Here is a 12,252-nt window from a genome sequence, read left to right as displayed (position 1 = left end):
AAAGAGAAGTGACTGTCGTGCTGGGCAGCGAAGGGGTGTTGCAATAACGAGTTGAAGATGGAGATGAGTGCAACCAAGAAGCAGCAAGTTGAGTATGAGAATGAGTGCGGTAAGAAGGCAGCGAAGGGCGTTCTGGTTTAGCCAAAATGTGGGTGTGTTGGGATGTTACGAAGGAGATGAAGAAGGGGGCTGAGCAGAAGGCCGTTGCAGGGTGTTGGATGGATGTTGATAGAGGAGCTGGGCAACAATGGGGCGCTGGTACAGCAACCAGCCAAGGGAGATGAAGGCTAGGGGCGTTGATGGTTGTGTTGCAGGGGCGTTAATGGAAAAGAGAGAGGGGTTGCTGGGGCATGACAGAGAGAAGATTGTTAGAGAGGAATGTGAGAAGATGAGGGCAGCAAAGAGAGAGGTCGAGTCTTTCGGAGAGCTGCTGCCCAAAACGTGAAAAACAGAGAGAGATCGGGAGTGTGAGAGACGTGAGGGTGATGAGGGACAAGGGACGTTGCAGCAATGAGCTGAAGAGGGTTGGCCATGAAGCAGTTAGAGGGCCTGTAGAAGACAACGTGGAGAGGGAGAAGGGCAGAGAGAGTCAAAAATCGATGGAGAAGAAGAAGGTGTTAAGGAAGAAGAAGAAATCTCTCCTTGACGTTAGAGAAGAAGATCTCTTTATAATAAAAAAAGAGTAATGCTGGGGTGACACAGCCTGGACACTGTGATTTTCACAGTTCTGACGTGGCAAAGTATCCACGTCACCCACTTAACTAGTCAGCTGCCACGTCATTTTTATTATTAAAAGAAAAAACAAAAAAGAATTAAACAACGTCTTCTCCTCTTACTCGCTGTAAAGACTTCTCATCTTCCTCCTCACTGTTTCTTGCAACGGTCTCTCAACTGTGCACGATCAGTTGACTCTTACACGCACGCACACACACACACACTCTCTCTCTCTAACGTCTTCTCCTCTTCTCTCCCTGATTCTTGTAATATATGCAACGGTTCTCTCCGCTGTGCACGATCAGCTGAAGCTCACGATCAACGGTTCTTTATGCGAGGAGCTCTCGCATCTGTGGTTCTGAACCAGAGATCGTCTCTCTCTCTCTCTCTCTCAGTTCGTTTGATTTCGGGTTCTCTCTGTAACATCTAGGGTTCCTCATTTAACCGATACAACAATAAAAGATCGGAACGAGAGGTCTGCACAAGAATGTCTCTGTAAGTTACTGTTTATTTATTTTTTAATTTTTAAGATAATAATATTTTTTTTTCTTGGATTGGTCTTCAATTGAAATTTCTATTGGTTTATTTCTAGACTGAAGTGTTCCTACAAGAGAATTACCTTCCAATAAAGCTTAGTTAGCTCTTAGAAAGATGCCCTGTTGCTTCTGTATTGTGACTAACTAGAGAAAATTTATGAGTTTATTGCAATTTTAAGACTGTATTGTTTAGAGTTTAGATACCCCCAAATTGAGCAAACCCAGTCGCAAAAGGAGTTCCAAAGATTGATTATGGGGCAAAGCCCAATATTGAAGGATTCCTAGCTCATGTTCAAAATAAGAGCGCAACTAAAATTTATTCCTTTTATATAGGAATTTTTATATTGGTCCTTATCCATTATTTTCTTGTTGTTCGACAATTGAAGTTGATGCAGACCAATCAGATTTGAGATTCTGCTTCAGGATTATTTCGCCATCATAGAACTACACTTTGCAGGTATGATTTTGAAGTTCATCATGAATTAGATTATTTCCTTTGTTTGATATGTAACATTAATTCATTGTATAGAACCCTTCCAAATACTCATTGGACTGTGAATCAATATTTTTTGGAATAAATCTTTTGACTTTTACTAAAATTTTCATCTATCAAAAGAAAAAAAATATCCCTTAGGGTATGTTTGATTGCACATGGAAAATAGGGTGGAAAATCAATTTCCATGGAAAATGATATTTTTCAAGTGTTTGATTGCACATGGAAATGAAAATTCATTTTCCACCCCATTCAAAAAGTCTACTAAATCATGGATTTCACTTTCCCACCCATATGGGTGGGAAAATGAAATCCACCCATATTTTCCATCATCAATTTTTCCCTACCACCACCACCACCATTACACTAATCTTGCCGTCGTCGTCATCGCCGTCGTCACCATCGCCGTCAGCTCTGTCTCCGACCACCTTCTCTCTCTCTTTCTCTTCTTCTTTTTCTTCTTCTCCATCCATCACCTCCTCCGCCACCACTACCACCACGTTCTCCCCCCATCTTCCTCACTTACCTCCGTCGTCGCCATCGCTATCGTCGCCTTCGCCACCGTCATCGTCGTCGTCGTCGTCACCGTCGCCATTGCCGTCGTCGTCGCCATCGCCATCATCGCCGCCGTCACCGTCGTCGTTGTCGCCACATCCTCCCCCTCCCCCCCTCTCCCTCTCCTCTCATCTTCTTCCTCCTTCTCCTCTTCTTCTTTTTTCTCATATATTTTTCCATGATTTTATCCAAGTGAAATCAAATAATGGAATTTGATTTTCCAACCCTATCTATTTTCCACAACTAATTTTCCATGGATTTCAAATTCCATGGAAAGTGACTTTCCATGCAATCAAACATACCCTTAGTATATTTGAGTATTTGCTTTGTTAACACAGGCGGGATACCAAAATGAAGGTTCCATTGGGGAAAGGACTACTTGGGGGTCCTGAAAAAGAGATATCAGAGTAAAAACTGCTACAAGGTAGGTTGCTGCGACGCTGGCTATGGTGCATGGAGCTATGATAGGACCTCAAAGAGTGAGGGCGCCAAAAATAAGTGAAGTGAGAGCCATTGTAGAATGGGTCACAAGATAATTTTCTCTATAAACTTTGGGTCATTCAATTATAGTTTAAGATCTTCGAATATTTTGAGGTGACGTAAACAACCATGTCATAGATCTTATTGTCTGTATAATGAAAATAAGAGCATTTTCAACTTCATGTACTAATGAAAATCTTCGAATTCAAGACAACAATGAAGTACCAAGTAAAAAAGGATTCCCTTGACCAACAATGAAGTACCAAGACTTTTTAATTCAGTTTTCTCTAATACAAATGAAAAGTAACCATCTTTTCAGACATTAAGACCATTACCTAGTAATTCCAAAACATACAAAAAAGATATTTATTATATCAAACTCAATATTCACAAAGAATCCAAATTTGTATAATTGGATATTCCAATTGAAAACACATGTCTCTTTTCTCTAATCCCTTAACACAATGCTCTCAAGGCTTCCAATAACCATGTGTCATTAGAAGCCTAAGGAATATATACCCATCTTGGGTCGGGTGTTTGACACCGTGTGGCCTTCGCCCTGCACAAACATAAGTTATATAATTAACTCTCCATATAAAGCTAAAGTTTAAAAGAACATATCCAAGCGAACTAATTTACTCTAAATAATTAAAAACAACACAAAATTTTTGGAACAAATGTCATATTCCATCTACTTATGAGTGAGAGAATCACCTGTACTACAAAAAATAGATCTAGACTTCAAAACAAATTGAGACTTGCTAACTAAAAGTCCCCAAAATTTTGTAAATTAGCAAAATGTGTAACTTCCCCGACAATTTGTAAATTAGAAATCTGATAAGGTCTAGGTTCCATTCTCAAATACTTTATTGCATTTTAAGAATTAAATACCCCATAAATATTTTTTCTCTCATTCACTTTATGCATTGTAAGTTAACTGAACTATTGATGATCTCAAATTCACAATTCGATTTAGATTTCAGCTATATATATATGAGAAGAAAATCATGAGCCAAAGTGACAAACTTTCTAAAATTTCAACTTCATTTAAGGTATGGTACTTAAATTTATCACCCATTTTTGTTATGTTTTTAGGAGTGCAATTAAGACAACCAATTTGAATTCCTAATTCAGATTGTAGTAACTGTCATGTATGCATGGTGTGGATGGATTACTTACAGATTAAAGAAGCGACCATCAGTGAGATTTAATTAACATTCCATCAAAACAAGCTCACATCAAAACAACTAGTACATTACTTACACTTAGTATAGATGCAAATTAGATATTCATGACATTATTTTATGCAAATCAGACTTCCCCTCCCATCTCTGCACTAAATACCCCATAAATTTCACCTTTAATAATTAGAAAGTGCCTATCAGTTTGATATTTAAGAGCAGTTATCAACAAAAAGAAGTTGCTATACATAAACAATATGGTGAAAACTTGAAATTAACCACTAAAGTTCCCCATTGACATTTTCGAAATCTTGATTTAGTCCAAATATTTTGAAGGACGAGAGACAAATTAAACAAACCTACCTAAACAAAACAAATTACATGAAAGGAAGGCACAATATGGTGATTTGTTATGACCACAAAGAGATGTGAGACTTAATTTTCAGCGCTACTAACACTTGGTGCTTTAGTCTCCTGGTTGGGCTTGTACCAAAAGAATCCAAACTTGTCATCCACAATATCATGAAAACAAACAAATTCAAATTTACCAAATTATAACAATGCTTGTTATGTAGCTAGCTAATCTTTATAATACATCACAAGTATTACCAAGTATTTCAACACTTTGACTAGTGGTATGGGTAGAGGAAGTTAGATCCTATATATTCATCAGCGCCACTCCCAATGTTATGGAATAAATTTTATACACAAAAATGTTCACTAATGCTCTTCGACTTCCTTCCTCGATCAACATTTAAATCCCCTACAAACAATCAACAACAACAAATGGCTCCTTTGGGAGATATATTGGTGGTCTCTTGCACTCTTATTTTGAACATGAGCTAGGAATCCTTCAATATTGGGCTTTGCCCCATAATCAATCTTTGGAACTCCTTTTGCGACTGGGTTTGCTCAATTTGGGGTATCTAAACTCTAAACAATACATTCTTAAAATTGCAATAAACTCATAAATTTTCTCTAGTTAGTCACAATACAGAAGCAACAGGGCATCTTTCTAAGAGCTAACTAAGCTTTATTGGAAGGTAATTCTCTTGTAGGAACACTTCAGTCTAGAAATAAACCAATAGAAATTTCAATTGAAGACCAATCCAAGAAAAAAAATATTATTATCTTAAAAAAAAAAAAAAAATAAATAAAGTAACTTACAGAGACATTCTTGTGCAGACCTCTCGTTCCGATCTTTTATTGTTGTATCGGTTAAATGAGGAACCCTAGATGTTACAGAGAGAACCCGAATCAAACGAACTGAGAGAGAGAGAGAGAGAGAGAGACGATCTCTGGTTCGAACCACAGATGCGAGAGCTCCTCGCATAAAGAACCGTTGATCGTGAGCTTCAGCTGATCGTGCACAGCGGAGAGAACCGTTGCATATATTACAAGAATCAGGGAGAGAAGAGGAGAAGACTAGAGAGAGAGAGTGTGTGTGTGGTGCGTGCGTGTAAGAGTCAACTGATCGTGCACAGTTGAGAGACCGTTGCAAGAAACAGTGAGGAGGAAGATGAGAAGTCTTTACAGGGAGTAAGAGGAGAAGACGTTGTTTAATTCTTTTTTGTTTTTTCTTTTAATAATAAAAATGACGTGGCAGCTGACTAGTTAAGTGGGTGACGCGGATACGTTGCCACGTCAGAATTGTGAGAATCACAGTGTCTCGGCTGTGTCACCCTAGCATTACTCATAAAAAAACCTTCTAATTTTTTTTAATTTCTCTTTCTTTTTTTTATTTTTTCAATTAACACGTATTTCTTTTTTGGGAGAGTGGTGGTGGGCTGATCCCCCGCTACTCGTAGCACAATGGTGGTTGAGTTACGATTAGTCGATTTAATTTTTATTTTATCGATTGGTTAAATTTTTTTTTATTTTGAGATTTTCTTTGGTTGATTACTTTTTTTTTTTAATTTTAAGTTTTATTAGTTGATTAGTTTTTGTTTTGGGTTAATTTGATTTTAATTTTTAATTTGAATTTTAGTTGGCCATTACATTTTATTTGGTCGATTTGATTGGTTAAATGACATTTTTTTATTTATTGGTTGATTAATTAACTGAAATTTTTTTATTGATTGATCGATTTTTAAAATTTTTTATTGTATTTAATTTTTTGATTACGTTGTAATTTTAATTTGGTCGGTTGTTTGATTTTAATTTTAATTGTTTAATTTTTAATTTGATTTTAAGTTTTAATTGTTTAATTTTTAATTTGATTTTAATTTTTATTAAATTAGATTTTAAATTAGATTTTGATTTTTATTACATTTTCCTAAGGATCGAGATCTCTAAGTTGAGTTTGGAGGTCGAGGGGCATTTCGGTCATTTTTCTGATTTTTCTTAAATTTCTTTGTTTTCGTCAGTTTGGGTCCCGTTAGACTCGAAATCATGTTCTGAGTGCAATGGAGGTACTTTCGAAGTCTTTCGAAGGTCCAAAATTCATGAAGGGTATTTTCATCATTTTATCAATTTTTACAGATTTTTACAAATTTTAACATGAGATTTCTTTCAGTTTCAACGTGATTATTTCTAAGTTTCAAAGCCATATTTTCCTAACGTAGCGAGGTCTCTAGATTATCGAACTGTGTAGCAAACCTAAGCGTACATACTTACTAAATCGGGTGTATCGTGTGGCGATCCTAAGCATGTGTGAATTTCTATGTCGAGTTATAACGAGTAGGGGAGATGAAAAGATTGGAAACAGAAAAAATCAGGGACAGTACTCACAAGCCTTCGAGTTCTTTGTGCTCATCATTAGGAATTCACGGTAATCGGGTGACGAATTGTCGAATTAGGCAGATGCGAAAATGGGGTGTCTACACCTAGGCGTATCCGTCAGAGCTAATTCATGCATACACTACGTCATATTGCGTTTTTGACGACACTACCATTGCGCTAAAAACGACTGTTACAGGCTGTCGGTAATGGCGACAGTGTTTGGCTGTCGTTTCCTCATCATTTTTATGGAATCACTGACAATAATAAGTAAAAGTTGGTGTGCCAGTAGCCACTCTAATACTACCCCTTTCTTCCCGGAGAGAAAAAACGAATTTCTCTCTCTCTCTCTCTCTCTCTCCGATCTGGTTTGATTCTCGAATTCCTTTGTGTTCATCTCTCCTTAAATAAACAAACTCGCGCTCTCTCTCGACTCGATCTGTTCAAGTTGGATCCATAGCGCTGTTCATCAGGTTGGTTTGTTTTTTTTCCTCTCTTGAATTTTTCTAGGGTTTGAGCTCTCGATCTCACTCAATGATTTTGATTTTTTTATTTGTTATTTCTTTAGATCGAACTCTCGGTCTCTCTCTCTCTCTCTCTATAATCTTCATCGACTTTGGTTCTAAGTTTTCGATCTGATATCGAAACTTTAATCAGGTTCGATAGTATAGTTTTGGTTTTATTTTTTGGTTTGATTTAAAGGTTGATGGATTTGTATGCAAATATTGGATACAAATCCCCAACTTTTTTTCCATCTGTAGAAGCAAAGGTTGATAGAATTGATTTGTAATGGAAAAGTAGAAGAAGCTTTGGAGTTTCCTCGGGAGGAGCTCGCACCAAGGGATGAAGAAAATGTAACTCTTGTCCCCTAATTTCCTTATTGTGCCTTTTTTTGGTTGCTACTTTGTAATTTTGAAAAACAACACCTCACAGGTTTGGATTCAACAATTATATCTTTTTTTGGTTTTCTAGTTTAATTAGTTTATGGTGTATATTAATGTTTTCCTTTGTTTTCATATATTTCTTTCCTTATTTTTATTAGAAAACACTTATGAGTTAAATACCTACCTAATTATGCTACAATAACATTATTTGCTATGGCTATGAGTCTGATTGCTGTTCAGTTTTATGATTAGTGGTAGTCGTAATCCTTGTATCTATATTATTATTAGTATTCTGTTGGGTTGGCAAAAATTATGAACAGTAACCTGCCTTGTAGGTATATGCAAAGATTTGATCTTGGGTTTGGGTTCAGGACCATACACCATGCAGCCCTAGTATTCCCCTGCGTTCAATTATAATCATTAGTGGTTTTCCTTCTTATTCAATTTTGTAACTTGTTTGTCAAATCTGGCTACTAATTGGATGTTATTTGGAGTTAACGCAGAATATTGTGCTTTTATTTAGTCTCTAGTTGTTAATATTGATGATTTTTTTAGTTATGTTTCAGTGATTTTTGAGGTGTTGTTGATGGATTCAGTTTGTTGATGATTATTACAAATTTATGGATTTTAGGTGGTTTAGAACAGCTGTTAATGATTTTAGTAGGATTTTGGATACGAGATAGCTGAGAATTCCCACATTCTAAAACAAATAAAAAGAAATGGCAATTCAAATAGCTAAACAAGAAGGGACCAACACAGGGAAAACTAGAACAATCACCACAGAAATGGCAAATGATTCTTTTACTTGAAAATCATTTCATTTTTGTGATTCTGCATTTTTTTATGAATGAGACTGTGGTTGATGTTCTGCTTTCTTCAAAATAAGTTTATTCAAGTATAATAATTTTGTTTCACTCCTATAACATTATCATCTTCATTAGATCTATCTACGCTTTAGATTCTAGTATCACTGGCATGATGGATGAGTGAATTTTGAATATCTCTGCAACATTTGCTACTTTGATTATCTTGCTTCCACAGAAACAATTTTTGATAGATTATAGAATTATAAATATTGGAGATGTTTAGGTGGGTAGGGATGTGTGCATATGTGTGGTGCAAGGTATGTGTATGTTTGTCATGTCCAAATCGACCAAACCGAAACCCACCAAATAATTGTTGAATCCAAACCTGTGGTAACGACGTTATTCGTGTTAATTAGACCTTCTTTGTAATTATCATCTTCGGCATTGGGTCTTTTAAGATTTTGATGACATAGTAGAATTGATCTTATTTATTTTTGTTTTCTTTGTTTTTAAAATTTTTCATGACATGGTTGTACCTGATGAGATTCATTGTTTTTGGTTTTAGTTTTGTGAAAGAGTGGATTATGTAATATTATTGGATATATATGTGTGCTGGCTGGTCACTCAATTTGTTAGGGTGATCATTTTTGTGCTAGGATGGGATTTAACTTGGGGAGGGCTTCAGTTTTCTATTGTGTTTCATATTTCATGGTTGTCTTCGCTCAGAACTAGAAACTATGAGATTGGGTCAGTTTAGGCTTGCTTTATAGAAACTAATTATACTTGCAATGTATGATGGTTAAACATATAAAGAATGGTGTAAATCCCTATCATTGCATCAAATATACTTCTTTGGTGAATATGTTGCCAAAAGCTTTAGAATAGGTTCTGTGGCGGGCATGGTAGCACTGACGGTATGTTAATCTCACACCACATCTCACTATTTATCAAGAAAAAACTATTGGTTGATTTGCTTATGTACTCTAAAATCAAATGTTTGGATCTGTGACAAATAGTGAAAATTCTTCTTGTGCTTAGAATAGGTGTTGTGGCAGGCATGGTCTTGTGCTTGTTGCTGATAGCTTTGGATTTCTCTACTTGTGAGTAATTTTTTTTTGTTTACTTAAATTCTCATGTCACCACTTTTTCAGGGGTAGATCCCTCCTACATTTTACCCAATAACATTGCAATAATAACCCTCCAGGTAAGGGATTGGCCTTGCAATGAACACTAATTATATTGTCTTTTAAACTTGATTTGTTAAAGATATATAAATAAAAAGAAAAAAAAAATGTTTCAAGTGTCTTGAACCACCATCATTAATTGCATTCTGGCTTGAAACAGTGCCGTTCATATTTATAATTTCAAATATCTGTAAAATCTTTGCTCCCCATAACATCCCAAATGAGCACTAGATTGAGTTCTATGAAATTTCTTGGTAACTTTTATTCCTTTAGCTTCTGATTAAAATTGTTCTTCTTTCCTGAACTCCACAAGAGCTCGACGATGGAAAAGTTCTCCTTCGGTTAGTGCACCTATATGAAGTCTTACTTCATCTCCTTTCTCGATTAGCCTTTGAACAATGCAATATCCTATTTGAGTGGATGCTGGCTTAAAAGTGTTTGTATTATCCCTCATTATATTCAAAAGTTCCTTTTTGATATAAATTTTTCCTCAGCATCTTTGTATTTTACTTATGTTAGACATTGGTTCTTACATTATGGATTCTGGGGGCTAATGGTTACTGTGAAGTTATTCACTTCCAATAAATCAAATGCATTACTCCCTTTCTTGGCGGAAAAGGGATAAGTAAACTAGATGAAGTTATTGGTACCATTTTCTTTGATCAAGGTGGTTTCAAATGGTTCTCTTTCTGGAAGAGTTGGGTGTTCTGGTGAATTTTTAGTTTGAAACTCAGTAGTGTGGTCATTGTTTGAATATTGTTTAGATATTTATTTTCCATATTTACTTCAAAGAGCTGAAATCTGCAAGAATTTTAGAGCTGAAAGTAGCAACAATGCATTATTCATCTGCTATTTTGAGTAATACAAAACTTATGATATAAATTCTAAGACAAAAAACTTTCTTAGCTACTCTTGAACTATAAAAGATATAAGGACCCGACATTCTTTGATGAGCATCATATTATGGGGAAGAGGACCCATGGAGAACAGACGTAGGCAGGTAGCAAAGCAGAAAAAAATGACATGTCATGGTAGTAGTATGGAGCCAGCAACAATGCATTATTCATCTGTTATTTTGAGTAATACAGAACTTATGATATAAATTCTAAGACCAAAAACTTTCTTAGCTAGTCTTGAACAATAAAAGATATAAGGACCCGACATTCTTTGATGAGCATCATATTATGGGGAAGAGGGCCCATGGAGAACAGACGTAGGCAGGTAGCAAAGCAGAAAAAAATGACATGTCATTAAGTATGTTTGCAAATTGTTGATGTAATTTATGTATTCATGGCTCTTGATGTAATCAATTTATAGTTGCACAATTCAAGGATCTAAAAATGAAGTACAGCGAAGAGCAAGCCAAGAGAAAGAAGTTGCATAACCAAATTCAGGAAGCAAAAGGCACGTTTTATTTTAGGATTTTGATGGTGTGTCATTAATATACTCAGCATTCTAATCAAGTGACTTAAGATCTTGGGGTACTTACTGGTGGCTCCACAAAGAAGAGCTTCAAATTTGATCGCGTTTTTACCCCAAAAGATGATCAAGGTATGTGTATATTATACCCAATTTCCATGCCTAGCATAACATACTAGGAATATTTGCAAATATTGATATTGACTTGAAGTTTTTTTTGTTATTAACAGTTGATGTGTTTGTGGATGCTTCACCAATGGTGGTTTCAGTCTTGGATGGATACAATGTTTGTATATTTGCATATGGGCAAACAGGGACCGGAAAGACTTTCACAATGGAGGGTACCGTGAATAACCGAGGAGTCAATTATAGGACTTTAGAGGAGTTATTTAAAATTTCCAAGGAAAGGAGTGAAACTTTCACATATAGCATATCTGTTAGTGTGCTCGAAGTCTACAACGAGCAGATCAGGGACTTGCTTGCTACTTCACTATCAATGAAGAAGTAAAATTGATTATCATTTGTTCCAGAAAATGACTCAGGAAAACTTAGCAGAGTTCGTACATCTTTTAAGCCTAAGGGGGAGTCCCTGAACGTGACTCATTAGGCCTAAAAAATGTCTTATTTTTTGGGGAGTAATGAATCAACAACTTTTCTAATTATATGGAAATTTGGGTTTGGATTGTACTGTAGGTTGGAGATAAGGCAAGCTTCTAAAGGGGTTCATCATGTTCCCAGAATCGTGGAAGCTGAAGTTGAGAACATAAAGGAGGTCTGGAATGTACTGCAGGCTGGAAGCAATGCCAGGGTTGTTGGATCTAACAATGTGAATGAGCACAGTAGTCGATCTCACTGGTTAGTGGCAACGAGGCTTTTCTTCCCATTTATGTTCTTAATCATGAAAAATGTGTTTATATTTATAGTTTATTCTTTTTCCACTTTTATTCAGCATGCTTTGTATAATGGTAAGAGCAAAAAACCTGATAAATGGGGAGTGCACCAAGAGCAAGCTTTAGTCGTTTTTGTCAACTAATCTGTTTAAACTAACATCTGCCAACCATTTACATCAACACCTACCAAGTCTAGACAACACTGTTGTTTGATATGTCTTGTGGTACACTTTTTGTGCAACGAAAAAGGTTTGTTTCCTATGTCATGGTTGGCATGCCTTTCTTTGTAAATGAATATAAATGGTATACATTATCAAAAGGAGGGTGGAGGAGGTTTAGGAGATGTACCTCCGACAAGGAGAAGGAAATTGAAGAACAAGCAAACAATGGAA

At 36.0% G+C, this 12,252-nt stretch overlaps 2 long non-coding RNA genes across 2 annotated transcripts; both read left to right on the top strand.

The window, feature by feature from the left end:
* Nucleotides 1-7,020: 7,020 nt before the first annotated feature.
* LOC147381108 (uncharacterized) lies at nucleotides 7,021-7,617 on the top strand. The gene is made up of 3 exons (XR_015174769.1): nucleotides 7,021-7,150; nucleotides 7,246-7,334; nucleotides 7,442-7,617. It is a non-coding gene; the product is annotated as an uncharacterized LOC147381108 (long non-coding RNA).
* Nucleotides 7,618-8,331: 714 nt separating this feature from the next.
* Nucleotides 8,332-12,042, top strand: LOC147381107 (uncharacterized). The gene is made up of 3 exons (XR_015174768.1): nucleotides 8,332-11,102; nucleotides 11,201-11,825; nucleotides 11,920-12,042. It is a non-coding gene; the product is annotated as an uncharacterized LOC147381107 (long non-coding RNA).
* Nucleotides 12,043-12,252: the final 210 nt, after the last annotated feature.

Source organism: Akebia trifoliata, unplaced genomic scaffold (genome assembly GCF_017979445.1).
Source record: "Akebia trifoliata isolate Shusen 1 unplaced genomic scaffold, ASM1797944v1 Contig00755, whole genome shotgun sequence".
Lineage (NCBI taxonomy): Eukaryota > Viridiplantae > Streptophyta > Magnoliopsida > Ranunculales > Lardizabalaceae > Akebia > Akebia trifoliata.
The sequence above is the reverse complement of the archived record's forward strand: the minus strand, read 5'-3'. Positions and strand labels throughout refer to the sequence as shown.